Below are 6,443 nucleotides of genomic sequence, written 5' to 3'. Positions count from 1 at the left end.
GTTGCAATTCGGAGCAGTAGTGGGCAATTCAGCCCTTTGACGGGCGGAGCAGGCTCGATCAGATCATGGCCGATCTCGTCCTGTCTCAAATTCAATTGGGAAGATGCCAGGTTGAAGATTGTGTGTGCCATCCGATAAGATAAAGTCTGGGACAATGTCCTGAGATGACACTCAGATGGGGTGGATCTAGCACTTGGGGAGAATGGGATCAAAGGCTATGGGGAGAAAGCAGGATTAGGCTATTGAGTTGGATGATCAGCCATGATGGTGATGAATGGCGGAGCCGGCTCGAAGGGCCGAATGGCCTCCTCCTGCCCCTATCTTCTATGTATCTATGGCTACAGAATGAGGGCTGACAGGAGTGACGGTCTCGAACCAGACTGGGTTGGGGTGGAATGGATCAAATACTGTGCCCCAAGATCTTTTAAATTTAATTGGAAGCTGAATAATAAAGACTTTGCCCAGGGCAAGAAGTAATTGGAAGATATGCACTTTTTTTAAGTAGTGTCTTTTTCAGACTACCTGCCACTATCTCCTCCCGCCCCTCTGAGTCCTGCTGCATTTGGACACGGACTGCATCAGTTTCTGAGGAGTCGCGAATGGTGCTGAACATTGTGCAGTCATCCGCAAACATCCCCACTTCGGACATGATGGAAGGAAGATCATTGATGAAACAGTGTCATCAGGCAAATGTCTACTTTCACCTGGCTCAGTCGGACTGGAAGATCCCGCTATTGGGCAGGGCCAGTAAATCCTGGCCTCGGTAGCAACAGGAACCCAGGCTGCTATTTTCCCCCTTTTATGACATTCAAACAAGAAGCTGCAGTCGCCTTTTGCCCCCCTCAAGCCGACTTCGCCAATATCGGGGCTGATTTGACAGTAACATCAAATTTGCATCCTGTCTACCCCCAATAACCTTTCACCCCCTTGCTGACCAAGAATCGATTGAGCTCTGCCTTAATATTCACTCTGCTTCCACTGCCTTTTGACGGAGAGTGTTGCAGACACTCCTGAGAGGAAACATTTCTCCTCATCTCCGTCTTAATTGGGCGACTCCTTATTTTTAAACAGTGACCCCTAGATTCTCCCACAAGAGGAAATATCCTCCCCACACCCACCTTGTCAAGAACCCTCTGGATCTTAAAGGTTTCAATCAAGTCGCCTCTCCTGAACTCCAGCAGATACAAGCTTAGCCTGTCTAACTTTTCCTTGAAAGACAACCCGCCCATTCCATAGTCTAGTAAACCTCTGATCTGCTGCCAACAAAGATGCTGAAACCAGGGCAGGAGTGCTAGAGGTGAGCTTACTCAGCACTGGAGTTTTGTTTAATTTTTAACAGCAACATGCATTACAATTAGATATGTTTTGAACTAGGCTGTAAATAAAGATTTAACTGTCTACAGCACCTGGCATTTTCTCAGGATGCTTCAAGGTGGTTTACAACCAATTAAATAGATTGGGGGGGGGGGGGGGGGTGCGGTACGGTGGCGGAGTGGTTAGCGCAACTGCCTCACGGCGCTCAGGACTTGGGTCACTGTCCGTGTGGCATTTACACATTCTCCCCATGTCTGCATGGGTTTCACCCCCGCAATCCAAAGGTGTGCAGGGTGCGTGGATCGGCTCCCTCAGCGCTGACACTCACACAGTGCGGAGGTCCCTCAGCACTGACCCTCCCACAGTGCGGAGGTCCCTCAGCACTGACCCTCCCACAGTGCGGCGATCCCTCAGCACTGACCCTCCCACAGTGCGGAGCTCCCTCAGCACTGACCCTCCCACAGTGCGGAGCTCCCTCAGCACTGACCCTCCCACAGTGCGGAGCTCCCTCAGCACTGACCCTCCCACAGTGCGGAGCTCCCTCAGCACTGACCCTCCCACAGTGCGGCTCTCCCTCAGCACCGACCCTCCCACAGTGCGGAGATCCCTCAGCACTGACCCTCCCACAGTGCGGCGCTCCCTCAGCACTGACCCTCCCACAGTGCGGCGCTCCCTCAGCATTGACCCTCCCACAGTGCGGCACTCCCTCAGCACCGACCCTCCCAATGTGCGGCGCTCCCTCAGCACTGACCCTCCCACCGTCCGGAGCTCCCTCAGCACTGACCCTCCGACAGTGAGGCGCTCCCTCAGCACTGACCCTTTCACAGTGCGGCGCTCCCCCAGCACTGACCCTCCCACAGTGCGGCACTCCCTCAGCACAGACCCTCCCACAGTGCGGAGCTCCCTCAGCACTGACCCTCCCACAGTGCGGCGCTCCCTCAGCACTGACCCTCCCACAGTGCGGCACTCCCTCAGCACTGACCCTCCCACAGTGCGGAGCTCCCTCAGCACTGACCCTCCCACAGTGCGGTGCTCCCTCAGCACTGACCCTCCCTCCCTCAGCACTGACCCTCCCACAGTGCGGCGCTCCCCCAGTTCTGACCCTCCCACAGTACGGAGCTCCCTCAGCACTGACCCACATTGCAGAGCTCCCTCAGCACTGACCCTCCCACAGTGCGGCGCTCCCTCAGCACTGACCCTCCCACAGTGCGACATTCCCTCAGCACTGACCCACAGTACGGCGCTCCCTCAGCACTGACCCTCACACAATGCGACGCTACCTCAGCATCGAACATCCCACAGTGCGGTGCTCCCTCAGCACCGACCCTCCCACAGTGCGGCGCTTGCTCAGCACCGACCCTCCCACAGTGCGGCACTCCCTCAGCATTGACCCTCCCACAGTGCGGTGCTCCCTCAGCACTGACCCTCCGACAGCGCGGCACTCCCCCTCCCACAGTGCGGCACTCCCCCAGCATTGACCGTCCCACAGTGCGGAGCTCCCTCAGTACTAACCCTCCCACAGTGCGACATTCCCTCAGCACTGACCCTCCCACAGTGCGGCGCTCCCTCAATACTGACCCTCCCACAGTGTGGCGCTCCCTCAGCACTGACCCTCCCACAGTGCGTTGTTCCCTCAGCACTGACCCTCCCACAGTGCGGCGCTCCCTCAGCACTGACCCACAGCATGGCGCTCCCTCAGCACTGATCCTCCCACAGTGCGGGGCTCCCTCAGCACTGACCCTCCCACAGTACGGCACTCCCTCAGCTCTGACCCTCCCACAGTGCGGCGCTCCCTCAGCACGAACCCTCCCACAGTGCGGCGCTCCCTCAGCACTGACCCTCCCACAGTGCGGCGCTCCCTCAGCACTGAACGTCCCACAGTGTGGCGCACCCTCAGCACTGACCCTCGCACAGTGCGGCGCTCCCTCGGCACTGACCCTCCCACAGTGCGGCTCTCCCTCAGCACTGACCCTCCCACAGTGCGGCACTCCCTCAGCACTGACTGTCCCACAGTACGGCACTCCCTCAGCTCTGACCCTCCCACAGTGCGGCGTTCCCTCAGCACTAACCCTCCCACAGTGCGGCGCTCCCTCAGCACTGACCCTCCCACAGTGCGGCGCACCCTCAGCACTCAACGTCCCACAGTGCGGCGCTCCCTCGGCACTGACCCTCCCACAGTGCGGTGCTCCCTCAGCACTGACCCACAGTGCGGCACGCCCCCAGCATTGACCCTCCCACAATGCGGCGCTCCCTCAGTACTGACCCTCCCACAGTACGGCACTCCCTCAGCACTGACCCTCCCACAGTGCGGCGCTCCCTCAGCACTGACCCTCCCACAGTACGGCGCTCCCTCAGCACTGACCCTCCCACAGTGCGGAGCTCCCTCAGCACTGACCCTCCCACAGTGCGGCGCTCCCTCAGCACTGACCCACAGTGCGGCGCTCCCTCAGCACTGACCCTCCCACAGTGCGGCGCTCCCTCAGCACTGACCCTCCCACAGTGCGGAGCTCCCTCAGCACTGACCCTCCCACAGTGCGGAGCTCCCTCAGCACTGACCCTCCCACAGTGCGGCGCTCCCTCAGCACTGACCCACAGTGCGGCGCTCCCTCAGCACTGACCCTCCCACAGTGCGGCGCTCCCTCAGCACTGACCCTCCCACAGTGCGGCGCTCCCTCAGCACTGAACGTCCCACAGTGCGGCGCTCCCTCAGCACTGACCCTCCCACAGGACGGCGCTCCCTTGGCACTGACCCTCCCACAGTGCAGCACTCCCTCGGGACTGACCCTCCCACAGTGCGGCGCTCCCTCAACACTGACCCTCCCACAGTGCGGAGCTCCCTCATCACTGACCCTCCCACAGTGCGGCACTCCCTCATCACTGACCCTCCCACAGTGCGGAGCTCCCTCAGCACTGACCCTCCCACAGTGCGGTGCTCCCTCAACACTGACCCTCCCACAGTGCGGAGCTCCCTCATCACTGACCCTCCCACAGTGCGGCACTCCCTCAGCACTGACCCTCCCACAGTGTGGCACTCCCTGCACACCCTCAGCACTGACCCTCCCTCAGCACGGACCCTCTCACAGTGCGGAGCTCCCTCAGCACTGACCATCCCACAGTGCGGAGCTCCCTCAGCACTGACCCTCCCACAGTGCGGCGCTCCCTCAGCACTGACCCTGCCACAGTGTGGCAGTCCCTCAGCACTCCCCCTCCCACAGTGCGGCACTCCCTCAGCACTGACCCTCCCACAGTGCGGCGCTCCCTCAGCACTGACCCTCCCACAGTGCGGAGCTCCCTCATCACTGACCCTCCCATAGTGCGGCACTCCCTCAGCACTGACCCGCTCACAGTGCGGCGCTCCCTCAGCACAGTGCGGCGCTCCCTCAGCACTGACCCTCCCACAGTGCGGCACTCCCTCAGCACTGACCCTCCCACAGTGCGACATTCCCTCAGCACTGACTCTCCCACAGTGCGCTCCCTCATCACTGACCCTCCCACAGTGCGGCACTCCCTCAGCACTGACCCTCCCACAATGCGACATTCCCTCAGCACTGACCCTCCCACAGTGCGGCACTCCTTCAGCACTGACCCACAGTGCGGTGCTCCCTCAACACTGATCCTCTCTGAGTGCGGAGCCTCCTTAGCACTGACCCTCCCACAGTGCGGCGCTCCCTCAGTACTGACCCTCCCACAGTACGACATTCCCTCAGCACTGACCCTCCGACAGTGCGGCGCTCCCTCAGCACTGATCCTCTCACAGTGCGGAACTCCCTCAGCACTGACCCTTCCACAGTGCAGCGCTCCCTCAGCACTGACCCTCCCACAGTGCGGCACTCCCTCAGCACTGACCCTCTCACAGTGCGGCGCTCCCACAGCACTGAGCATCTCACAGTACGGCGCTCCCTCAGCACTGACCCTCCCACATTGTGGCACTCCCTCAGCATTGACCCTCCCACAGTGCGGCGCTCCCTCAGCACTGACCCTCCCACTGTGCGGCACTCCCCCTCCCACTGTGCGGCACTCCCTCAGCACTGACCCTCCCACAGTGCAGCGCTCCCTCAGCACTGACCCTCCCACAGTGCGGCACTCCCTCAGCACTGACCCTCCCACAGTGCAGCGCTCCCTCAGCACTGACCCTCCCACAGTCCGGCGCTCCCTCAGCACTGACACTCCCACAATGCGGCGCTCCCTGAGCACTGACACTCCCACAGTGCAGCGCTCCCTCAGCACCGACCGTCCCACAGTGCGGCGCTCCCTCAGCACTGACCCTCCCACAGTGCGGAGCTCCCTCAGCACCGACCGTCCCACAGTGCGGAGCGACCTCAGCACCGACCGTCCCACAGTGCGGCGCTCCCTCAGCACTGACCCTCCCACAGTGCGGCGCTCCCTCAGCACTGATCATCCCACAGTGCGGCGCTCCCTCAGCACTAACCCTCCCACAGTGCGGCGCTCCCTCAGCACTGACCCTCCCACAGTGCGGTGCTCCCTCAGCACTGACCCACAGTGCGGCACTCCCCCAGCATTGACCCTCCCACAATGCGGCGCTCCCTCAGTACTGACCCTCCCACAGTGCGACATTCCCTCAGTACTGACCCTCCCACAGTGCTGCGCTCCCTCAGCACTGACCCTCTCACAGTGCGGCGCTCCCTCAGCACTGACCCTCCCACAGTGCGGCGCTCCCTCAGCACTAACCCTCCCACAGTGCGGCGCTCCCTCAGCCCTGACCCTCCCACAGTGCGGCGCTCCCTCAGCACTGACCCTCCCACAGTACGGCGCTCCCTCAGTACTGACCCTCCCACAGTGCGGCGCTCCCTCAGCACTGACCCTCCCACAGTGCGGCGCTCCCTCAGCACTGACCCTCCCACAGTGCGGCGCTCCCTCAGCACTGACCCTCCCACAGTGCGGCGCTCCCTCAGCACTGAACGTCCCACAGTGCGGCGCTCCCTCAGCACTGACCATCCCACAGGACGGCGCTCCCTTGGCACTGACCCTCCCACAGTGCAGCACTCCCTCGGGACTGACCCTCCCACAGTGCGGCGCTCCCTCAACACTGACCCTCCCACAGTGCGGCACTCCCTCATCACTGACCCTCCCACAGTGCGGAGCTCCCTCAGCACTGACCCTCCCACAGT

This window comes from Scyliorhinus torazame, chromosome X, assembly GCF_047496885.1.
Source record: "Scyliorhinus torazame isolate Kashiwa2021f chromosome X, sScyTor2.1, whole genome shotgun sequence".
NCBI lineage: Eukaryota > Metazoa > Chordata > Chondrichthyes > Carcharhiniformes > Scyliorhinidae > Scyliorhinus > Scyliorhinus torazame.
The sequence above is the reverse complement of the archived record's forward strand: the minus strand, read 5'-3'. Positions refer to the sequence as shown.